The sequence below is a fragment of the Oryctolagus cuniculus genome, chromosome 15 (assembly GCF_051225735.1).
Source record: "Oryctolagus cuniculus isolate XC-2025 breed Fujian yellow rabbit chromosome 15, ASM5122573v1, whole genome shotgun sequence".
Classification (NCBI taxonomy): domain Eukaryota; kingdom Metazoa; phylum Chordata; class Mammalia; order Lagomorpha; family Leporidae; genus Oryctolagus; species Oryctolagus cuniculus.
Window position 1 is genome coordinate 19,025,001 of NC_142881.1, and position 25,568 is coordinate 19,050,568.

The 25,568-nt window shown below is 50.3% G+C and overlaps 1 long non-coding RNA gene across 8 annotated transcripts in view; it reads right to left on the reverse strand.

The window, feature by feature from the left end:
• LOC149121922 (uncharacterized) overlaps positions 1 to 25,568 on the reverse strand; it is a 90,427-nt gene that overhangs the window by 25,070 nt on the left and 39,789 nt on the right. For 7 of the 8 annotated variants that reach the window (XR_016221552.1, XR_016221557.1, XR_016221551.1 and 4 more), the window contains one exon: positions 15,126 to 15,240. This is a non-coding gene — a long non-coding RNA (uncharacterized LOC149121922). Of the gene's footprint in view, positions 1 to 15,125; positions 15,241 to 16,765; positions 16,988 to 25,568 lie in introns of those variants that run through there. The other variant, XR_016221556.1, reaches the window with a different exon arrangement.

The window sequence follows — 25,568 nt, forward strand, 5'->3', positions numbered from 1 at the left end:
CCGAGAGCTGCCGTTCTCAATTTCTGTTGTGACTTCATCTGTTCTGACCCTGTTAGAGCCCCAGCAGCCAAGGGCTTTTCCTCCCCTGGGGAGCTTAGACACAGGCTTGTTGCCCTGCCCTGCACCACATGTTTGCTTAGGACCTGAACCCTGGACACCGCATGGGCTGGTTTCAATTGTTTGCCCCACCAGCCTCTGCAAACACTTGACCCCTGGTGTCATTACCCGCCTGCCCTGGGGCTTGTCCACCTGCTCTCCACTGACTTCTGAACCTCATGGATTGTCCTCTAGCCCAGACCCTCAGGTGTGGCGCCTGCAGCCGCACTTCAGCTGATGACAAGCCGGTACTGCCTTCTCTGTGACGACTGCTGCTGCCCTCCCTGGACACTTTAAACGGCAGAAGACGTGGACAAAACACAGTGCCAAACACGTCCACTTTGAAGGAGCTTCAGACACTGATTGTTCAAAGTCCCAGTGGGTGGACAAACATCTGGCCCGTTCACAAATCCTGCATGGCAGTTGAATGTTTTTTATGCCAGGGACACCCAGAGTCGAGAAAACTCAGTGCTAGCAAGTGGCAAAATTTCCATCCATCTCTCTCTGGGGCCAAACTGCCGTGTGTGTGCCAGTCCCACACATCACGTGCCTTCTCAGTGCGGGTGACTCAGGCATGGGTAACTTGAACTTCACAAGCGCAAAAGGGAACCTGCCACCTGCTCCCTCCCCACCCGACTCCAGGGCTCATGTCTCGGAAAAATGGCAGTTTTGGCTACTCAGAAAAGAAATACTGGAAACACCTTTGTATCTCTTTCTCTTAATTCATTAGTAATTTACCTCCTAGACAGTCCTCCAACTCCGCTACCATCACCTTTCAAATCTTTATGATCTTATTATGTCTTATTATGATGCTAATCTGGAGGTCTCCTGGCTAGTCCTCCTATCTGTATTCTTGCCACCCTTCAATCCGTTTCAACACCAGAGTGTGGTTTAAAAACACAAAGCACTGGCCAGCGCTGCGGCTCACTAGGCTAATCCTCCACCTTGTGGTGCTGGCACACCAGGTTCTAGTCTCAGTCGGGGCGCCAGATTCTGTCCCAGTTGCCCCTCTTCCAGGCCAGCTCTCTGCTGTGGCCAGGGAGTGCAGTGGAGGATGGCCCAAGTACTTGGGTCCTGCACCCCATGGGAGACCAGGAGAAGTACCTGGCTCCTGCCATCGGATCAGCGTGGTGCGCCAGCTGCAGCGCACCAGCCGTGGCGGCCATTGGAGGGTGAGCCAATGGCAAAGGAAGACCTTTCTCTCTGTCTCTCTCACTGTCCACTCTGCCTGTCAAAAAAAAAAAAAAAAACACACAAAGCATTGAATAAACACTCCAGTGGCTTCACACCACTTTTGAAATTAAATACAGAGACCTGTGCTTCTCTCCAATCTCATCTCTCAACACTCTGTATCATGTTGGCCTTCTTTTAGTTGCTCAAACGCACTGTGTCCTTGCCTGCCCCAGAGCCTTTGCACATTCTGTTTGTCCATCTGTATACAAGATGCGTGTCCCTACTCAACTACACCCCGCTGTGTCTTGTCTATTCCTCGGATCTCAGCTTAAATGCCACCTTCTTGGAGACACCTTTCCGATCTACCACAGTGAGCCCTCAAATAGCCTGTAATTTTTCATAGTACTGAGGCCACTACTAGTTCACTGCTCTTGTCACTGTCTGTTGAATGCCAATGTCCCTCTGCTTCATACAAATCCCCAAACTGCGAGATCAGTGCCAGCTGAGACTGTACCAGGTGCTGCCCTTCACTCTAGATATCCAGTGTGAGTAAGACAAACCCAAAATAAATGCTCAGGAAGTGTTAGGGGAAGAACAGAGAGGAAACTAGAGAGGGAAAAGAAAGGGGAGAACAGTTGTTTGATCCTCTTTTGAAGTGATCTCTCCTTTACGTTTGGAACAAAGCAAACAGGCAAGTACTTCAAAAAGTTCTTGGAAAAAATGGAATTAAAAAAGTTTATTTTGCTGCAAAAAAAAAAAAAACCCTGAAATTCGTGAACAGTGTTTTCGTGATACTTATTTTCCATGAGTTTTTTTCTCGATGACTCAAAAGAAAGCTGTTTTTGAAAAGCCTGTGCATGCATATACATAAAAATGTTTTCTTCATGACGGTCGCAGGAGAAGCCCAGAAAAATCCAAGCTTAGACTGACATATGAGATGGGGCCAAATCGCATCACGTGAAGAACAGGTGTCAGTTGGAAATAAAGACCTGTACTAAAAACGCGGCTCCCTGCTGCAAGCCCCTGGTTTCCAAATAACTCGAGCGAAGGAAGCAGACGGCTCCTCTCAGCAGTGATTTCGGTTTCTGTGCAGGGATCCTTTCACAACCTTTCTTCCTCTTTCCAAAAACTATACACAACCCTTGGGAATATTAAAGAGTTTTGAAATTCCCGGCAGAATCATTATAGCCCTAGAATCCACTGTTTGTGCACACCATCAGATTTATCAAATGGAAATGGGAATTGTCTAACCCAAGAATACCTTCAGCAGAGCTCTGTGCATTTCCTGGGCTCAGGGCTGCCGCGGAGGAATGAGCAATGCGTGTGCACGGCGAGCATACCCAGACACATCCATTCCCACAGACAGCACGCCTGTCACCGCAGGAGATTAAACATGTACTCCGAGCACAAAACCATTACCCAAACTGGCTTTGCAACCACCATTCTCAGATCCTCAGTGCTGGCCCATTTTACCCAATGAAGGCCAAAGAATAAGAGCTTTAGCAAGTGCCCAACGGACATTTGGGTCCAAGTGTGGGGCACAACTAGAGATCCAAGCAGAGCAGCACCACGCTGGGGTTTGCACAAAACACCCACTGTGTATTGCCCTGGGCAAACAAAGTCTTGCGTCTGACTTTCCTCCAAGTGCTTCCCAAAGGATGGATTGTCCTGAGAGAAAATTCTCCATATGCCTGCCATGACATCGGCACAGGACCACCTGCGTGGGAACCACAGGAAGGGAGAGCTCATTACAATGCAGATTTCTGAGCGCTGCGCTGAACCTCTGAGGAAATTAAACTGAATCCCTGGGCAAAGAATCACAAAGGAGTTTGATGAGGTCCCTGGGGAGGCGGACAGGGTAAGAGGAGCAGTCACAGGAGCAGCAGGAGACAAAGCAGTGGAGCGGGGGGCACCTACTCAGGAAGCCTCTGGCACAGGGACATACCCCAGGGACGACGAAGGGGGTTCATGCACAGGGACCCCAGACAAGAGAGTGGGGGAGGAGAGGCTGGGAGCGGGGAGTCACCATGGGATCGTAAGTGGGTCAGCACCCCTTGACTTGTCCTCCATAAAAACTCTTCTGGTCCACCAGAGGACACCAAAACATCCATGGAAAATAGAACTACACAAGGTCAGCTTATTTCAGAGCAAATGTTTAACACCCGTCCACAGTTTTCTCACCAGACAGACATGCCATGAACTTTTTGAAGATTCTGTGTATTGCTGGAGCCTTCACATACATGGAGAAGACATTGGAAGGCACAGGAAAGAAACCAGGAGACCATGGGGGTTTGGATGAGGCTGACAAGAGTGGAAATAGATGTTGGAGGTCGAGGTCCAAGGCGGAAATGGCACAGGATCAAGGTTGAAGTTAGCAGCTTCCCCAGGGTGAGAGCAGCAGAGTTTACTCCAGTGGACAAGCCCGGGGAAGAACGGGAGCGGAGGGGAGTGAGAGATCCCTTTGGCCAGCTTCATTGTGGAATGGCTCATCTCTAAAACGAAAATAATTCCACCTGCCTGCATGGTTTCTGTGATGCCTACAGATAATATGGACAAACCACCTCACGAGGCACAGGAGGAACTCAATGGATGCAATCTATTGTATACAGAGTGCCTCCAAAGCATAGTAGGAACTCAGTGAATGGGCCGTATTTTCACATGGTTGTTACCTTTACTGTAAATAAAACGCCAAGGTGTTTATGAGCATCCTGAGCAGGCCTAGGCCAGTATTCCGTTTTCACAGTTGCTGTTCTTTTCCCAACATGCTACCTGTTGAACCAGACTGAATGGTGCCCACTGCACAAGCTCAACCTTCAAGAGATTCCACAGAGAGTGTCCCTCTGCCTTTTGCTGCATCCCAACGTGTGACCTCTGACCCTGCTTGCTTGATCCACTCTTTCCACTTGTTAACAGCAAGTGCCTAGGACTGCAATATGGCCGTAAGGGCCTGGATGTGAAGGCGATTTATAAATCCTCAATCCCGCGTGCCCCTGACCTCAGCTCCACACTCCACAGTCCCACGAGCCATCTCGAGACTTCCCAGCCGGGTTTCACCTCCCCTGAGACTCGGAGATGCTGTGAAGAAAATCAATCTTCCCTGCGAAGCCAGTGGGCCAAAGGAGCCCCTGCTGGGTGATGAGAGGAGGTGGGTGATGGCCAGGAAACCAAATCCCTTAAGTGTAGTTTCAGTGCCTTTTAATGCGATCAAGAATGCAGGCTGTTCGCACAAGGAGAATTCTTCTGGGCTCTAAGGAATTAAGCGATTCCAAAAATGTTTGCTGGAAGAATCTGAAAAGTCGCTGGGGAACAAGCAAAATATCATTGTTGAATAAACTGCCTCCAACAAGGAGTGACAGCTCGGCCTCTGCTGCCACTCATCGTGTCCTGGGAGGGTGGAGCTCACATCACGAGTCCCCTGCTGCCACCAGAGCAGGCAAGTGATGACCGCGGCTGAGAGGACACACGTAGCTGGAGAAAGAAGAGCACTCAATATCCCCACAGCACCTAGGAAACCACACGCATGGCGACAGAGACTGCGGGTTCGTCATGGACAGCTCTTCAGCCTTAGCAAGGACAATCTGGCCTGTCAGTGCCAGGACTGCCATCAGGGAGGGGCACGGGACAGAGAAAAGCTTGCAGACACCTTGGGAGCTGGACAGCTCCACCCCAGGCATGAGCAGCCCTAATCAAGGGGCCAGCCCACAGGAGCCAATGTCCCTGCAGATTCAGGATAACAGCTGGGTGCATGGGAGGGGTGGAGGCAGACAGCAAGCAGGCTGAGACGGTGCTGAGGCACCTGCCGGCCTGTCCCTAGCCCTCCTGCTGGACCTGGGCTCCCCCAACTCCCTGGAGAGACTGCCTGCACACCGGCCCTCCAATCAGGGAGAAGGCAGTCGTGGGCTCAAAACATCTTCACTCTCCTGAGCTTGGCACCAACCTCCCCCTGCAGCTGTGTTCACCTGTCAGTGGAGTGTGACCACCTCCTAATCCTTACCCCCAACTTTCTCCAAAGGACATCGCATCCAGGCCCTGCCCTGTCTTGCATCCCCAGCCTCCGGCTATGCAGAAGCGGATCAATCCATCTATAAATGAGCTTCTAGCCATGGCCACTCAGACAGTCAAGGATCTTCATTATCCTGAGTCAGGATTTCAAGTGCAGTAGGAGAGCAGGCCCCAGCAGAGTCACAGGAAAAACAAGCCACTGCTGCCACATCTGTCACCAAAGGATCAGGGCTCACGTCTTCTAAAGGGGGAATGTGAAAGAGGTCTGGGTGAAGGGGTTTTTAGTTCATTTTCTTTGTTTCATTTTTGTAGAAACAGCAGGAGGTAATCAGCCCATGAGTTACACAGAGACTTGCGTCTTGCTGTACCTGAGACCTCCCAGCTTGTTCTACACAGCCTAGATGGCTTTTATTCTAAAATAATAAAAGATGCACACACACACACACACACACACAAAATGGGAAGACAGGCCACCTCTTGCCCTTGGCCTACACCTGCCCTCAATCCCAGGCACCCTGCTACCCGAGAGGAGAGGCCCTGCTCTCTCAGAAGGAAGACCTATGTACCCACCTGGAACGAAATTTCATGGCAATGTCTCAGCAACTAGAGGAGGAGGAGGGAGGAAACAGCTTCTAGGGGGAAAAAAAATCCTTCAAAATTGGGGTCTTCTCTATTTGAGCCTAGCTGTGGCTCCCAAACCCCCCACCACTACTGGACACCAAGCACCTGGAGACAGCGTTCAGCTGGTCATTCAACAGATATTTATTGGGCACCTACTATGTCCCAGGCCCTTTGCGAGGTGCTAAAGAGACAAAACATGTCAGACACAGAAGCTACGTGCATGTCACCGGAGAGAACCATAACCAACAAATGCACAAAGAAATGGGTATGGTCATACCAAAAAGGAAAGGGTGACAGGAGAGAGGCACTGGGGGCGGGGCACCTGCTCCAAGATTCAAGTGTGACACATGAGTCCGAGCCTGGAGGATGGGGGAAGACAGCTTCCAGCAAATAAGCAGAAAACGCACTGTGGACACCAGCATGCGTGGCAGCAAAGCCCTTCCCAGGCAAGCGAAGCGGAGGGAGAGTTGTAGCGGATGCACCAGAAAGCTCAGCCTCGTCCTGGAGCGCGCGCACAGGTGCGTGTGTGTTACAAGATGTCCCAGCTCCACGGCAGCTGCCGTCTGGCTTTCTTTAGCAAGCTCAGGGCACACCCAGAGCACAGAAGCAAATGACCAGGTGAACACATCATCCTGGTTCACAGGCCACAGAACATCAATCTGCACTGATGTCAGCACTTCCCTTCCTCCTCCACTGGCCATCAGGAAACCCTCTGCCCATCACCTCCAGGGTGCAGGCACCCTTCCCTCCAGACGGCCTGAGGCAGAGCTCACTCCCATTTCACAAGGGAGCTTGAGCAGCATTTATGCTGGGTCATTGCACTGCATTAGGGTTGCCATGGTTACGCCTAGCCTGCGTTACCTGGACCTTTGATGTGCTGGATGCAGGGGCAACAGCTGCTTTGCTTCCTCATAATTTGCCACAAAAGTGGCAGAGAAGCTCAAAAGGTAGAAGGCGGGACAAGACAGGTGTCTGGAGTTTAACGCCATAGCAGAGAGAAGAGCCCATCACCCACCAATGAGAGATGGATGCTGTTTCATAAGCTCGCCGGAGTGTGGACTCCACCAGGACAGGGACCCAGACTGATCAATTTCAGTATCCCCCAGCACCTAGAAAAAGGCTCAATAAATGTGATTGATCCATTCCGCGGCAATGGGAAAAATAGCATAAGGATTCAAAGAATCCATCTGGGACTCTGCCCTCTTTAGAAGCCAAGGGATGGCCGGCGCCGCAGCTCAGTAGGCTAATCCTCCGCCTTGCGGCGCCGGCACACTGGGTTCTAGTCCCGGTCAGGGCGCCGGATTCTGTCCCGGTTGCCCCTCTTCCAGGCCAGCTCTCTGCTGTGGCCAGGGAGTGCAGTGGAGGATGGCCCAAGTGCTTGGGCCCTGCACCCCATGGGAGACCAGGAGAAGTACCTGGCTCCTGCCATTGGATCAGCGTGGTGTGCCGGCCGCAGCACGCTGGCCGCGGTGGCCATTGGAGGGTGAACCAATGGCAAAGGAAGACCTTTATCTCTGTCTCTCTCTCTCACTGTCCACTCTGCCTGTCAAAAAAAAAAAAAAAGAAGAAGAAGAAGAAGGCAAGGGATGATGAGATTTCAAGGAAAACTCTGCCCCTCTCATTGCAAATGGGAGCCCAGAGGGAATGAGATCTCTCTAGATAAGGGAAAGGATATGAATGTGCTACTTCCAGGCCTCAGAGAAACAGATGCCAAGACAGCACTGGACACGCAGGAACGATACTGGGGGAAATGCCTAGAAGGGATGAGAAAAAGGAGCAGGTGCAGGGGAGGGGATCCACAGCTCTGGGCAAATCTCGGCCAGGTGCAGGTGGAGGCTCTGAGCAAATGCTGTGAAGGAGAGGAGCCCCCTCCCGCACTGAGCAGGAATGGCCATCTCTGTCCCCAATGTGCCTGGTCCTGCGTTGTGGGGCACCCAGGAGAAGCCTAATGTCAGCATGGGTACCACAATGGATCCTGGGCCATGAACGGTGCCCCCCACAGCAAGGAGATCTGAGCAGAGCATCTCCATGAACCCCAGGGGCATGGAGGGAGAGGGGAGACTGGGAGGCAAGAGGCAAAGGTCCCTGCAGGAGGTCCCTGGGGCTGGAACCTATGTGGCTGGTGGTGTGGGGAATTTCATCAGGGCACAGAGGCAAGACAAAAGGGTATTTGTGAGGTGATGCCAATCACTGCTGGTTCTCTACCCAAGATCTGTTCTCCCCATCTTGCTCAAGCATAGAACCTTCCCAGAATTCCTTGCAGCCAGAAGCAGCCATGTAACCCAACCCTGGCCAGCCAGCTGTAAACCAGGCAGCCAGGTTCTGCTGAAAGGTCCTGATAAAAAGAGATGAACATATGCCCGTGGCCCTCTCCTCCTCTGTTCCTTCCTACCTGGAACATGGACCTGAGGCTGGTGCGAGAAACGGTCCTCCTGCTACCATGACACATGGCCATGAGAATGCAAACCACACGCAGGAGCTGGTGGAGCACAGAGGTGGATGGGGCCTGTACAACTGACAACATGGGGGAGCTGCTGCCCATGGACAGCTATCCCCAGAAGTCTTGTTATGTGAGAAAAATAAAACTTCATGGGTTAAGCTGTGAAGTCAAGCTACCATCCCACGCAGCCAAACCCAAATCCTAAATAATCCTAATAATAATCCTAAATAATCCATGGGAAAGTCCCATGGGGGCTGCTCTGACATGAGCAGCAGCACTAACTCGTCCATCTTTACGCAAGACACTCAGCAAACGCCACCTTACTCACCAGTGCCGTGGGTATCCTGGTGTGATAGGGTCCCCGAGAAGGAAGTGTGCATGACAAGGTAACCCCATCTTTCCAGAATGCACAGGACAAGAGAACAACACATCCAGAGGAACCCAGTCAGCTGGATTACAATGGACACGTCCCAGACCCCGTGCTTGGGCAGTTTTCAATCTAACTGAAGAAGCAGAGCAAAGAAAATCTACCTTAATCTAAGTATTAACCTTGACGTTCTTGGCATTTCATTCAGCGCCACTTTCACACCCCATGTGCACATCACCCACAACCACCTTGGCAGCAGGCATATCCCTTTCCCCTCTGCCCTGCCTTCCAACCCACCCAACCCCTACCACTCAGCTCTGGCTGGCCTTTGAAATGAGCACTATTTACCTGGCTTACCTGGGGAGGTCAGACCACAGAATGAGTTCAAATAGACTTTTTCTCTCATCTCAGACAACTTAAGACAATTTCCCCCTAGAGACTCCAAAAAATGACTTGCCTCTCAGATGGCAGGGAGCAAGAAGCAGGCCCCAAAACCTATACAATCCCACTCTCTCCAATGGTAGAAAGTGACCCCAGCATTCAACTGGTCTACCAGTAGGAAGTGCGGCTGGTAAACTCAGGGAGAGGACCAGCCCAGGGCAAGTACTCTATCAACTCTAGACTCAGCCATCACAAAAGGGATTTCCAGGCCACTTCACCTGTCAGCATGTCAATCTCTGAGTGTCAGCCCAGTTGCTGACTTCCTTCCTGCACTGCGTGGGGCAGGCACTGGAAGTCTGATCAGCCTTCCGTGTTCCCCATGGGCACAGCTCACGGTTCAGAAAATTAATTAAGGCTTCTGTAAGAAACAGAAAACTCTGATCTTGAAAAGTAAAAACAACTACTCTCCCCTCCCCTGCCACCCCAGGAGACTTGCACAAAGCCAGTCTTCCCATCTAAATACAAGCTCCAACTCCTTTGCTAATTGTCTTCACAGGCAAAGTTCCCTCTGGACCTCCTCGGTGGTCCCTTCAATCCAGGAAAAAAAACACGTTGATTAATAACCATGTAACTCCACTCCCCACCCCACCTTGTGTCCCCCCACCACCAACCACATCACCCAGCACACAAGGCTTCTTCCCCCACTCTCAGACTCGCAGCTTCTTCCCTCGGAGTCCACCACCCCAGCCGCTCAGCCCACCTGCTCGGTCAGGTTTGCCATGGACTTCTTGTCTGCACAACCTCAGCCAGCCCCTGTGTCGGGGGCTTGCTATTCCTTCATGGGTCTTAGCAGTCGCCTCTGCTGGGCTCCAGCCCCCAGTTAGCTCACCAAACATCAAATCTGGCTGTTGCTTTGAAGGCATGGTGTATATGTGATTAAAATCTATAACCAGGGGCTTGACATAAGAGCTAAAAAGCCCTAAGAACAGAACTAGGTCTTCTCTGATAAGGAAGAAACTCCTGCAGATGCAGCTACAGCCCACACCTGAGGTTCCAGGCTGCCCTTCCACAAGGCTGTGCTACAGGCTTTGAACTTGCTTAGCCAGATCCCAGAGCACATGAGCCACGACCTTGCAATCTCTTAATATGTAGCCCCTACTGCCCATTTTATTTTTCTGGTTGAACTCTGACAGAGACGCAGAATTAGGTTTTTTTTTTCAATCCACTCACTTTCTTTTACTAAAATAAATGTATTTTATACACAAAATATATGTCCCTACCACAGCAGAAAATCAGTACCACCTTCCAGAATGGAAGAAAATCGTAAAGATAAATGTAATGAAAACAACAGGCATGCCATGGAATCCCAGCTGGGTGTTCTTGCCTGCCGAAGATTCCACACACAAGGCTGGTCCTGCGGGTATTAGGAGGAAAATGAGAGTGAGCTGATTTGGTGCTGGAACACGTGTGCCTCTAAGTCAATGTCTCAGGGAGATGCAGATCAGAGTCCCCGACAGAGAAGTGAGACGGGAACACATTTCTCCGTGCTCTCTGATACTCACCGTGGCATCTGTGCACGTCGCGAATATTACCATGCACAGCCAGAGTGTCCCATCTGGCACCTACGGAGACAAGACACCAGGGCTGCCAGCAAGCGGTCCACACACGCACTGGAAGATTCCCTTCATGCTCAGCGTCTGGAGCAATTGCCTTGTGAGGCCCAGAGGAAAGTGGAATCAACACACTTGCGCCTGTCTCTAGTAGGCACCCCAGGCACATAACCCAGCAGAAGGGACCCCTGGTGACCTACGAGGGTAGCAGTGCCATGCCTCTGCTTCAGCAAAGGAGGCAGCAGAAACCACAGGACCCAAGTCCCCTCCCCAGCAGCGAGAGAAGTCATCAGCCCCAAATGCCCAGGCGGTGGTTGCTGGGACTGCCTGCACCCGAGAGGCAAGGGTCCCAGGCCCCAGGAAGCAGTGTCAGAAGGAAGAGGCCTTCGGCAACTCCACTGCCTCCTAAGGAGCGTAGGCTCTGTGCCTGCTCGTCGGGCCGTGCTCACCCACTACTGACAGCAGCCAGACAGCGGCAGTGTGCCCTGCAGGACTCTTTTCCAATCCCCTGTCTGCATTACCAGGTTATTTCATGTTTGATGATTGACTCCATTTTGCTCATAAGTAGATTCTTAGGAATCCAAGCCAGAGGAAGCCCACGATCCAGGCTCCAGAGGCAGGGACAGTAACATATTCGGATGGACCCCAACGCAAGCCAAATAAAGGAGAGAAGATAAAGAAGATGGGCCCCAGCACCTCGCAGAGGAGGGTTCGAGGCCCAGCTATGGTATTTCCCAACAGCAAGATCTTGGAGAAAACTTCATACATTCTCTGGCCCTTGGTGTCTTCCTCTGTGGCATGGGCCCACCAACAGGACTACAGAAGATGCCTGATGCCTTGTCTGTTGGTTAAATGGTCTTGATTTTTCTTGGGAGGCACCATTCCCTCCCATCCACTGTCCACGTGCTATGGACAAGGTGAGAATTGTTCCCCCGAGCACCTTGGGTACTCACCCGGTGTGGCCCGTCCACCCAGTCCACCTGCCCTGGTTCAGGGACCCACGTTGTGGGGAGCAATTCGGACTAGACTAAGTTACTGGAATTAAGACTTATTCTATGCATCTGCTCTCCCACAATATGGCGCTGGGAGAGAAGAAAACAGCTTCTGCACAGCTGCCTCCAGTTCAGCCAATAAACTGTGGGACTTGCTCCTGATTGGAGGAGAGCAGCGTACTTGGCGTGTGGGCAGCCGAGTTGGGATTGGCAGAGGAGGACTATAAAGGAGGAGAGAGACGGCATGCACCAGGAACATCTAAGAAGGAACATCTAAGGGGAACATCTGAGGGAACACCTGTGCAGCCTCCGAGAGAGCCGGCCGGCGGTGTGCCGCTCCCCTGCAGAAGTGGGGAATGTGGCAGGGGGAACCGCCCTTCCACAGAGTTGGAAGGGACAGTAGCCAACCCAGGAAGAACCGGCAGCAAACCCGGGGAGGGCCGAGCAGACAAAAGAACAGCGCAGGGTTTAGTGTCGTTCCTCCACGAAGAGGGGGAGCGACATAATGGTGCCGTGACTCGGATAGGAAACTTAGGATGGATAGGAAACTTAGGAGGGAAGAAACGGGAAGAACTGGGAAAATACCGGAGAGAGAGACTAGCAAACAGCCTAGGGAAAAGCCGGACGAAAAAGGTGCCGGAAGAAGCTATTGAAAGCCTAGGCATAGACTCAGATACGGACTACGGGGGAAGCTGGGAGAAATCTCTAAGGTTGAAAGCGAAAGTGAAAGCTAGAACAAACAGACTTGGATACGGACTGTGGGGAGAAGCCAGGAGAAATGAGGGAGGAGTATTGTTGGAGGAAAGCTTGGGGAAACATACCGGGTAGAGAAAAATGTTAGGGAAATTGAAGCCGCGGGGGGCAGGCCAAGGCGGAGACGAAAGCCACTTTGGGATTCTCAAGTTAGCCCGGGAATAAGGGGCGAAAAGTTGAAACCAGAAGCGGAAACGTAAGCCAGATTGGGATCCGTCTGATTAGCCCGGGGAGCAGAGGACGGGAAGCCAAATCGTGGGGCGGAGACGTGAGCTGGGTTGAATTCGCCAGGCTAGCCCGGGGAACTTGGATTGAATGCTAGTGGCGGAGACGTAAGCTACGCTGTGTGACTCGCGGAGGCTGCCGCGCGCAGACAGAGCATGCGGGGCTCAAGTAGATAGGGAACGCTGGGCTAGTGCGAAGCCGCGCAGATGAGAGAGGCGCGGGCTGAAGCGGCTCAGAGCCGGAAAGCCGCCGAGAAGCAGCCTCGGGGCGGGCGCCGGGAAGCCGCGGGGATAAGAGAAACAGAAGTTTAGAAGTAAAATGAGAGAAATAGGAATGCTGGAAGATAGAAGTAAAATGGGAGAAATAGGAATGCCCGGAGACAGAGAAATAGAGAAATAGAAAGGCCTCCCCACAACACAGCAATGTGAGAGCTTGGATTCGGTCTGCCTGATTAGTGAGGCGATGAGCACCTGCGGGCGGCTCGACCAGAGTATGAGCCGCAGGTCACCGAAGACAGGCACGAATTAACATCAATAAGGCCTCCCCACAACACAGCAATGAGAGAGCTTGGATTCGGTCTGCCTGATTAGTAAGGCGGTAAGCACCAGCAGGCGGCTCGACTAGAGTATGAGCTGCAGGTCACCGAAGATAGGCACGAATCAACACCAATAGGCCTCCCCACAATATGGCAATGAGAAGGCTTTTGGATTCGGTCTGCCTGATTAGTGAGGCGATGAGCACCTGCGGGCGGCTAGCAGCTTATGCGCCACAGGTCACCGAAGACAGGCACGTTATCAACACCAATAAGTCACCCCACAACATGGCAATGAGAGAGCTTGGATTCGGTCTGCCTGATTAAGGCGGTAAGCACCAGCAGGCGGCTCGACCAGAGTATGAGCCGCAGGTCACCGAACACAGGCACGCATCAGCGCCTAAAAACCTCCTCACAACATGGCGAAGAGAGGACCCGGATTCGGTTTGCCTGATTGATAGGACTTGTAAGAACCTGTGGCAACTCTAGCAAGTAGAGCAGAGTGTGTGCCGCGGGACACCGAAGACAGGCGCGTATCAACGCCAAAAAATAAAAAGAAAGGGGGATCTGTGGGGAGCAATTCGGACTAGACTAAGTTACTGGAATTAAGACTTATTCTATGCATCTGCTCTCCCACAATATGGCGCTGGGAGAGAAGAAAACAGCTTCTGCACAGCTGCTTCCAGTTCAGCCAATAAACTGTGGGACTTGCTCCTGATTGGAGGAGAGCAGCGTACTCGGCGTGTGGGCAGCCGAGTTGGGATTGGCAGAGGAGGACTATAAAGGAGGAGAGAGACGGCATGCACCAGGAACATCTAAGAAGGAACATCTAAGGGGAACATCTGAGGGAACACCTGTGCAGCCCCCGAGAGAGCCGGCCGGCGGTGTGCCGCTCCCCTGCGGAAGTGGGGAATGTGGCAGGGGGAACCGCCCTTCCACGGAGGTGGAAGGGACAGTAGCCAACCCAGGAAGAACCGGCAGCAAACCCGGGGAGGGCCGAGCAGACAAAAGAACAGCGCAGGGTTTAGTGTCGTTCCTCCACGAAGAGGGGGAGCGACACACGTGTTCAAACATAGCCACTATGAATGCCGCAGCCACGAGGCAAAAGGCACAGTCTTTGTACTTGGCTTTCTGAGCTTGGGAGGGGGTGAGCCAGTCACTGGTGACTACCTTTGCCATCATCAACATTCCAACAGCAAAGGGAACTGAGTTGAGCTACTGTCACTTGCATGCTAAAGAAGTAACTGCACCTCAGGAGATAACAAGAACATCAAATGATGTTGTCCTAAAGTCGCTGAGCTTAACCTAGCCCACAGTAAGCCCTGAAGAAACACGAGCTCTTGTATGGGGGATAGAAGAAATAATGCCCCCAAAGTGCTTTTCCATTGGCTCACGTAGAGTAGTCATTTACTCAATAAATGACAATGGCTAATCCTCACGGTGGCCACCCTGAGCACCGATCCTCCATTCAGCCGGCAGGGCTTAAACTGATCCATGACTGAAGCCCCACATTTTAGGCTCAGGAGATGAAAAATCAATAAAACAAAAATACCCTATGGTTGATGAGAGGCAAAGCCACCGTGGTAGCTACTCAGTGGGGTGTGGCTTGGTGACCCCCAGCAGAGCCATTCACGTGGCAACGTCATTTTGGTACTGGTGGGGACCAGCTCTGAAAGGTAACCTCTGCATAGCTACAGATACTAAACCTGTTCAAAGGAGAGGGGGAACGGACCAAGGGGAAAAAAATTCATCCTGTTTCTAAAATCCAGATTTAGACACTGCCAAGAGCTACGCGTGACATGCAGTCCCCCATCTTCACAACAAGAAAGAGGCAATAATTACTTTGTCTAAAGGTTGATGTACTTAACCGCTTTTCCAAAAATACCAGTGTGGAGGGACAGATGGAAAGTGACAAAACATATCAATTGCTCACATCACTTCCCGATACCAGCAGGCAGAAGTGGAAGTTACAGCCAGTGATGCAGCTGCCATCCTGGGCGTCAGCTTCCATGGGCGGATCTCACGTGCACCACTGCAGACAAGCGCATCTTCCAGAAGTCAAGAAAAGAAAGAAAAACCTGATCAGAGAAAGCAATGTAAGAGGGATGCTGTTGTGGTAAACTTTAAAAATGATCTTCTAGGGGCCAGCACTGTGACTTAGTGAGTAAAGCCACCACCTACTGTGCCGCATCCCATATGGGCACCAGTTCAAGTCCCAGCTGCTCCACTTCCCATCCAGCTCTCTCCTATGGCCTGGGAAAGCAGTAGAAGATGAAGAAGAAGTAGAAAGTCTCTTTCTGTCCTCCTTTCTTGGACACGCTGCCTTTCAAGTAAATAAATCATTGAAAAACAGAATTTGATAAATAAGATATGGTGAATCTCTAAAACAAAATATTTATAATACTTTAAAATGGCAGAAAAATCATATGTAGTTATACAACAAAGCAAGTTGCAAAATATATTCTTTCAGAAATAGGATCCTGGGGGCCCAGCACTGTGGCACAGCAGGTAAAGCCACTGCCTACAGTGCCAGCAACCCATGTAGGAGCTGGTTCATGTCTTGGCTGCTCCACTTCTTATCTAGCTCTCTGCTATGGCTGGATTATGCTATGGGTGGGAAAGCAGTGGAAAATGGTACAAGTGCTTGGGCTCCTGCACCCACATGGGAGACCCAGAGGAGGCTCCTGGCTTCAGACTGGCCCAGCTCTAACTGTAGCAGGCGGCCATTTGGGGAGTGAATCAGTGGATGGAAGAACTTTCTCTCTGTCTTCTCCTCTCTCTGCTCCTAACTCTACCTTTCAAATAAATAAGTAAAATCTTTTCAAAAAATCAGTGAATGCAGATTGATACTCATATTCTCTCTCTCCCCTCTCCTCTCCTTCTCTTTCCTTCTCTCTCTCCCCCTCGTTCTTCTCTTCTATTTCCCCTTTTCAAATAAGAAAAAACTTTATACACACGTGCACGCACACACACACACACACACACACACACTGAAGGAAGGACACAGGAAAGAAAATGGAAAATCCCTCTAGGGAGGTCATTGGTTCCCCCGTTTTGACGGACCATGAAGACAAAAAAAAAACCTACAATCAAACCAATATAAATACACCAGAGAATAACATATTTTGGCCTATGTGCTTATTACCTGCCTGGCACTGTTCGAATCATGTCATGCAAATTAACTGAGAATTTCTATAGCAATGCTATGAGGCAGGCATTATTATCATCTCCATATAGTGCTCAAGCACTAAGGCTCAAAGCGGTGAAGTCGTGCGGCCAGGATCACCCAGCTGATAAATGACTGAAGCCAAGGCGGAGGCCCCGTTCCATCCACTACATTAGGCTTCAGGAGTTAAGCACATCCCATTGGCTGTGCTCATCTGGGAATTCAGCCATGTCTAAATGAGAGGGCTTTGCCTGAAGGAGCAAAGAGCTCAGGAAGAGAGACCCAGAGTTGCCCCAAGTCCTTTCCAAAGGTGCCAAGACAGGGTCAGGACAGGCAAGGGCTCCACGCACAGCTGCCCATCCCCCCGCCTCCCAGCCCAGCCCCCAGAGACTCCTGTGAACCTTGTCCATGGCGGGGACAATAACATCGGCATTACACACTCAAGTTGCCGGGGGCTGGGGCAGACTCAGTTGCTCCAGGAAAGAAGGCAGCACCTTGATGCGGACGTGGTCCTCGTGGACACTGGCTGCTGGGCGCAGATGGCAGATGGTGGCAGCAGGTGCACTGGGTACCAGGAGGAGAGCAGACGTGCCTGCCAGTGCTCGGAGGAGGGCTTGCACTTTCACGGCCTGCATGAGGCAGAGCCAGAGGAAGGCTTAGCTTTCCCCCATCACCAAGCACCTTCTCTGTCCCCAGGCAGGTGCCATCTGGGAAGCACAGTGACCTCTACCCAGAAAATTATAACAAACCAAACATCAGATGACTACTTCCATGCACACAGACACACAGTTAGTGTGTGCGTGTGGACGTGGCCATGCTCATGTTTCCTTCATTTGTGAATTCTTCAATGAATGTACACAGTGAGTCACTGAGTCACTTGGAAAAAGAAGACTCTAAACTGCACGGTGGCTTCTTGAGTTCACCTGAACAGAGAGCATTCTGGACCAGTCCCTCGACAAAGAACCATGCGATGAAAAACTACGGGACTCCTGAAATGCGTCTTGCCCCTCTCTCACATGCCGCATGGCAGCAACCCCCTGCCTCACCCCCTTCCGCAGCCCTCTCTGCCTCCAGCTATGCCTGGGCCCTGGGGTGCCTGCTTCACCTCCCCAGCCTGCCAGCCAATCCCTCTGCTGAGAAACCGGTTCACCGACCCAGTTCCCTCCCATCCCAGTGCTCAGCAAAACTTGACTCCACATCTGGAAGCTGCCGCACCCCTGGGAGCCCCAATTTCCAATTCTGGAATGATCTGTGGAGCTGGAGTGAGCCGAAACCCAAGCCAAGATGAGGGACTCGGTGTTGAAAGACCCTGTGGTGGTGCCTTTTTCCATCCCACTCATTCAGTCCATGTTAACTGAGCACTTGGAGAACGCCAAGGACTTCTGAACCCAGAGGAAGGTCAGACATGAGATCAGCCACTTCCCTGGATGCCAGTCTTTCCCTTGTGCACAACTCTAGCCCTTGAGAAACTTCATTCACATATTAAACCAAAACTTTCCTCCTTATAACTTACCTCATTTGATATGGATATTAGTTTAAGATGAATGGCAATTAAACTATGAGGATTTAAATGTAAAAGGAAAACCTAAAAACGTATGGAGAGGAAGACAGGTGAACATATAATCTTAGAAGAAATTTTCTTTTTAAAAAATAAAGATTTATTTATTATTTATTAAAAGGCAGAATTACAGAGAGACAGGGATCCTGCTGGTTCACTCCTCAAATGGCTACATTGGCTGGGGCTGAGCCAGGCCAAAGCCAAGAGCCTGGAACTCCATTCACGTCTGCTATGTGGGCAGCAGGAGCCCAAACACTTGGGCCATCTTCCGCTGCTTACCCAAGTGCATTAGTAGGGAGCTGGATCAGAAGTGGAGCAACCAGGACTCAAATCAGTGCTCACATGGGATGCCAGCATCCCAAGCAGAAGCTTATCCCACTGTACCACAGTTTCAGCCCCCAGCAGAGTTTTCTAATTATCACACCAGAGAAAAATTAAATAAAACTTGGATGGATTTGCCAAGATAAAATTTGAAATACATATACCTGAAATCAAAGACAAGAAGTAAACTGAAAAGATGTGTTTTCAAAGCAGGTGAAAGACAAAGGGCTAATAATTTTAATATTAAATACTTCAAAGTGAATAATAAAAAGATAACATCAGCAGAAAAAAATGGGCAAAAGAAACAAATCAGCAATTCACAGAGATTAAATATGTCAAATATGAAAGAAAAAATGTTTGGCCTCACTTAATGTTCAAAAGTAAAATGCCACATTCCCCTTATAAATCTGGTAAGATGTTTTAATCATTTCTGAGATTTTTTATTAGTTTTTAATTAATTTGAAAGTTAGAGTTAAAGAGAGAGGGAGAGACAGAGAGGAAGAGAGACACATCATCCATCAATAGTTCACTCCTCAGAGGGCCACAACAGCCAGGACTGAGCCAGATGAAACCAGGAGCCAGGAGCTTCATCTGGGTCTCCCACACAGGTGCAAGGGACCGAGCACTTGGGCCATCTTCTGATACTTTCCCAGGTGCATTAGCAGGGAGCTAGAGAGGAAGTGGAGCAGCCAGGACTCAAACGAGTGCCCTTATGGGATGTCAGCACTGCAGATGGTGGCTTAACCTTCTACACCACAGCATCAGCCTCAAAATCTGGCAAGATATTTTGAAGTCATAATGCTCAGTACTGGGGGAAATGCGGGAAATATGGTATTCTCACACATCAGGCAATGTGTGAGATGAATTTGGCCAAACATATCCAAAAACCAGTAAACAAACATCTAAAACTTCAAAATGTAGTTAACACTTTGGATCCTTTAACTGCCACAAACACTTCTAGAAAATATTTAAGAATGTGCACAAAAATGTATGTACTATGGCTATTCACCAAGGACTCATTATAGTAGACAAAAGGTGGTGGGGAGGAGTGTACAAAATAGAACTTTAGGCTCTGTGGTGTGTCGGGTCAAGCTGCCACCTGGGACGACCACATCTCATGTCAGTGTGCTGGTTGGAGCCCTGGCTACTCCACTCCCAGGTCAACTCACTGCAAATGCATCTGGGAGCCAGCAGGTGATGGCCCAAGACTAATCAGGTTCCTGCCACCCAAGGGAGACTTGGGCCAAGTGGGAGATCTGGATGAAGTTCCTGGCTCCAGGCTTTGGCCTCGTCCAGTCCTGGCTTTTGTGAGCATCTAGGCAGTGGACTGGAAGAAAGAAGGTCTCTCTCTGTCCTCCTCCTTTCTCCGACATGCTGCCTTTCAAATAAATAAATCTTTAAAAAACAGAACTTTATAAATAAGATATGGTAAATCTCTAAAACAAAATATCTTATAATATTTTAAAATGGCAAAAAAAATCATATGTAGTTATACAAAACACAAGTTGCAAAATACATTCTTTCAAAAATAGGATCTTGGGGGCCTGGCACTGTGACATAGCGGGTAAAGCCACCACCTGTGGTGCCAGCATCCCATGTGGGCACCAGTTAGTGTCCCGGCTGCTCCACTTCTAATCCAGTTCCCTGCTATGGCCTGGGAAAGCAATATGGCCCAAGTCCTTAGGCCCCTGCACCCACATGGGAGACCTGGAAAAAGCTCCTGGGTCCTAGCTTCGGATCAGCCCAGCTCCAGCCATGGCAGCGATTTGGGGAGTGAACCAGTGGACAGAAGATCTTTCTATCTGTCTCTCCCTCTCTGCCTGTAACTCTACCTCTCAAATAAAATCTTTTTTAAAAAAAAAAATAGGATCCTATTTTATATATCCTTCTTATCTTCCTAGGGGGAAAAATAGTTTATAGCCAAATAGGCTAAAAGATCACTGTGGGAGATGGAGCTAAATAACCTTCCCCGCTCTTGTCTGTAATTTTCTAATGTTTTTGCAATGAGTGAGAATGTCTTTTCTTAACACCTGCAGTTTGTATTATAAGATCACACTCAGTGTTTTAAGTAGTGTCTACCACAAAATGAGTCCACGTTTAGTCTTCCAAAAAAATAAAGCTCAGGGCCTGTGTTCCGGGGCCTTTCTGAGCCTCGATGCCATCTCCCACCCCTCCCACAACGCCTGGGTACCAGGCCCTTTGGCTCCTGTTTCTGGCCTGGGTTGCCTCCGCCCCCTGGCTCTGCTCCCTGGGAGGTCCTAAGCCCATCTCTCCCCTCCTCCACTCCCCAGGGGCACAGAACCCGGGATGGACCACACTAGGGGTCTTTCCCGTCTCCGCCCCACATGGGCATCGTGCCAGGTGAACCCATAGGGTACACACCAGGGGAAACAGTACCAAGCCTGAGAGACGACACAGGAGAGACACAGAAAAGCATCCTGCCTCCAATCTGATTACAGAGCCAAAGAAATAAGGGCTCTACGGCCAGCTCTCCAGGCCACCTGTCTCATCTCAGACCCAGGCGCGCGGCCAGCCCCCTCCGCATCGCTCACTTAAATGGCAACGATATCTGACAGACAGAGCACCAAGCCGTGGCCTCGTGGGGCCCTAATGTGGTTAGAGCTGGAGAAATGATTCATCAGAGAATATGCTAAAGTGTTTAGTGTCCCCTGGATGCATTCGGGGCACATTCTGGTGGCCTCTGCCCGCACCTCCGTGTGTTTGTCCTGAAAACCCCTGAGCTGGCTCCTCACCCATGCCCTCATGTCATCCCCAGCACCCCGGCAGGCCTGTGACCCTCACCCAGGGGGGCCTCTTCCCAGCCCCCTCTTTTTTCTTGGCTCCCTTTCACCGCTCTTCCCAGCCTCTGGCCTCCCTCATCCCATGGAGCCACCTTCCCTGGTCTGCCCTCACCCTGTGCCTCCTTACCCACTCCAGCAGCTGCTCCCAGCTCCCCAGCTCCCTGGCCGCTCAGCCTGTACTGCGTGCCCACCCAGGCCTTCCCCCCGTGACCTGCTCTTCCACGCCCTGTGTGCAGCCTGAGACCAAGCACGTCCGTCTGGTTGCTCTGCATCACCTTGACTTCCCATGTCCTCATTTCCTGTGAAAAACAAGGGCTTCACCACCATCCCCAACAGCCAGCAGTCCATAAACACCTACCAACCTCATATTCTCAAGTCTGGGGGTAGGCCACGCCCTCTACTTTGCTAAAGAAACTCATAACTACTACTACGATTATTATTATGCATCACGTTCCTATGCAGCTGCTGCGAGTCAGGCCCTGCCCTGTGTGCTCTGAGAATGCCTTTTCTAATCTTCAAATAATGCCACAGGGTAAGCCCTGATGGAAATGGGGAAATTCGGGCACAGAGTCCAGCAATGCACCGCCGCTCTCACTGCTGGAAATTTGTGCCATCAGGATTTAAATCTCGGATCTAGCTCCAAATCCACTCCCGCACTAGTCAGCATTTCCTGAGAACTTTAAGACTCTCACTGCACAACTGCAAAGGACCGAGCTGCATTTAGGGGGCTCTGGTGGGGGGGGGGGCAGGCAGAGAGAAGAGAACAACATCATGATAAGATCAGGTTTCTCTTTTTGGTTGCTTTTATTTATTTCATTTTCTTTGAAAGGCTGAGCGACAGAGACATAGATATAAAGATCTTCCATCTGCTGGCTCATTCCCCAGATGCCCACCTGGTAGGGTCAGGTGGAAACCAGGAACTCAATATGGGTTGCCCCCAGGGTGGACCCCAAATACTTGAGCTGCGACCTGCTGCCTCTCACTGTGCATAGTAGGAGACTGGATTGGAAGCAGAGATTGGACTCAAACCCAGATACTCCAGCAAGGGATGCTGGCATCCAAAGTGGCATCTTAACTGCTAAGCCAAAGGCCCACCCCAAGCGCAGGGCTTGACAGCCGGGCCACCCAGGTCAATGCCCTGACTCCCCTGGACTTGCTGTGAAACAGCTACAGGAAAGGATATTGAAGGTTCCCAACACAAGAAATGATAAATGTTTGAGGTGGTGGGTGTGCTAATCGCCCTGACTTCACCATTAAACATGGCATTCATATATCAGAGTATCGCCCTGTTACGTGTCGATTTTTTTTTTTTTTGACAGGCAGAGTGGACAATGAGAGAGACAAAGAGAAAGGTCTTCCTTTGCCGTTGGTTCACCCTCCAATGGCCGCCGCGGCTGGCGCACTGCGGCCGGCACACTGCGCTGATCCGATGGCAGGAGCCAGGTGCTTCTCCTGGTCTCCCATGGGGTGCAGGGCCCAAGCACTTGGGCCATCCTCCACTGCACTCCCTGGCCACAGCAGAGAGCTGGCCTGGAAGAGGGGCAACCGGGACAGAATCCGGCACCCCGACCTGGACTAGAACCCGGTGTGCTGGCACCGCAAGGCGGAGGATTAGCCTAGTGAGCCGCGGCGCCGGCTCCAACGTGTTGATTAAAAATGTAAAATAACCCCTGCTCGAGGCGCTCGTCTTCACGGCTCAGTCTCCACTTCTGCAGAGCGGCGAGGTGATGCCAGCCAAGCCCAGCTTTCAAGTCTTACACACAGAGCACAGCGTGGCAACGAGCTCCTTGGACCCTCAGCAGAGCCCCATGGCAAGGGCATGGGGGCTGGGCAGGGAGGCGCAGAAGCTGAAGGGCTGCACAGTATTTTGCATCCACCGCAACAGGGCAGAATCTCCCAAAATGCATTCGAAATCCAGAAGCATCTTGCAGGTCATGCTATGGTTTATAGAAGCTGACAACACATACCTGTCAAAGACACAGGTAACCAATTGTCCCGGCACTGAGTTCCAGACAGGAAAGTCTTGTCAGGGCACAAGGAGTAGAAGGAACCCTGGGTTCTAGTAGCTCATTTAAAATCCTTCCTTTGACACATCCTCAAGGCCAACAGACCAATGTCCAACCACCTGAGCATGGCCTGTATGAATGTTATCAAGAGAAGTCTCCAGCCAGATACCTCACAACCCCTGCTAATCTGCTGTTTCTCCATATTTTAACCTTCTACTCACCCTGCAACACTCCACCCAATTGCCCCTTGCTCGGTAGAGCTTTCATCGATCCCTGTGGGGAGAGGTCCTGTTACTGTTGCCACAGGACTTTTGCACATGTCTCCTGAAGCACTTCTTACATGGCAGCACGCTAGTGGAAGATGCATGTGTCTGCCTTCAGAGACAGTCACGGAGAGAGCAGGCACACAAAGGCTTTCTTGCAGTACATTGCCTTCCTCGTGTGATCAGTCTTCTCACTGTGGGATGGCAACAGCACACGGGCCGTTCAAAGGTGACCTCCTCTGGCAGGGGCACTGCAGCCTGTGTCGGCAGAGAGCAAGCACGGTGGGCTCCCGGGAAGTAGCTGCAGTGTGGTGAGTGTGGATGGCATGGGGCAGACTCCTGTCGTGCCAGCTGGGAGGCCAGCTACACCAGTGTTAGGGCCAAGAGAAGGCATCAGGGAGACACAATACACACACACACACACACTACTGAGCACCAGTGTGCTACTGGAAAAAGTTGAAAGAAAAACTCCATTTGTCGGGGCTGTATAGAATCTGACAAAGAACCTTCCATTGAGGGACCCACTTCTGATTGTGACCAGCTGCGTGTGTGCCTGTGCACATTATTAACTATTGATTGGTTTCCCATGGCTAGATACCACCCTGGGGGCTGCTAAACACGGAAATGCCAGATGACCCAGCAATTCCACTTCCGGAAGGATACTCAAAAGAATAAAAAGTAGAGACTGAAACAGGTACTTGTACACCGATGTGCATGGCAGCCTGATTCACAATGACCAAAACATAGAGACAAGCCAAGCATCTTTCAAAAGACAAACAGATAAATCAAGTATTCCAGGTAGGAAGGCAGAGACAGACAGACAGGATGGACCATCATTCAGCCTTACAAAGGAATGAAATCCCAATGATACATGCTAAACGTGGATGGACCTTGAAGACATCATGCTAAATGAAATCATCGAATCCCAAGCTATCATTTGATTACACTTACATGAAGTACTTCACATTCCTAGAGACAGAAAGGAGAATGGTGGTAACCAGGGGCTAGGGGAAAAGATTATGTTGAGTTACCTTTAATGGGTACAGAATATCTGTTTGGGAAGATTAAAAAATTCTCAAAATGGGTACCTTTCTCTGAAGTGAGGAGAGAACCTCCACTTTGACTATGACCTTGTCTAAACAAGATAAGAATCGGAGAACTCAGAGGGCTTCCATAGCCTTGGAAACTCATGACTGGAGCCTAGGGAGACTACTGATGCCATAGACAGGAGTGTCAATTGGTAAAGTCAACAACAGGAGTCACTGTGCACTTACTCCTCATGTAGGATCTCTGTCCTTAATGTGCTGTGTATTGAGATTTAATGCTATAACGAGTACTCAAACAATATATTTCACTTTGTGTTTCTATGGGGGTGCAAACTGTTGAAATCTTTACTTAATGTATACTAAACTGATCCTCTGTTAAAAAAAAAAAAAAAAAGAAATTATCAACTCCCAACTTGACTCTCACTGGGATTAAACATGACAATAGGTCTGATCTGATTTCATCATCATTTAAAAAAATCATCTATTATTTTTCACTTTATGTTTTTGTGTGAGAGCAAACTGTTGAAATCCTTACTTAATGTATACTAAGCTGATCTTCTGTATATTAAGATAATCGAAAATGAATCTTGATGTGAATGGAAGGGGAGAGGGAGTGGGAAAGGGGAGGGTAGTGGGTGGGAGGGATGGTATGTGGGGGAAGCCATTGTAATGCATAAATCGTACTTTGGAAATTTATATTCATTAAATAAAAGTTAAAAAAAATAAAATAAAATAAAAAATTCTCAAAATGGATGGTGGTGATGGCTTTACAGCATTGTGAATGTCCTGCATACCCCTGAGTTAACATCTTGACTGCTTAAGAATGGTTAATATGGATGACAAGTGTAATCTACCACAATAATAAAGAATATTTCAAGGTATATAAGGAAAGGGCCAGCGCTGTGGTGCAGTAGGTTAATCCCCCACCTGCTGCACTGGCATCCCATTTAGGCAACAGTTCTAGTCCTGGCTGCTCCTCTTCTAGTCCAGCTCTCTGCTGTGGCCTGGGAAAGCAGTGGAGGATGGCCCAAGTGCTTGGGCCTCTGCACCCACATGGGAGACTGGGAAGAAGCTCTTGGTTCCTGGCTTCAAATCGACTCAGCCCCAGCCATTGCAGCTATTTGTGGAGTGAATCAGCAGATGGAAGACTTCTCTCCCTGTCTCCCCCTCTCTCTGTATCTCTGCCTCTCAAATAAAAAAATAATCTTAAGAAAA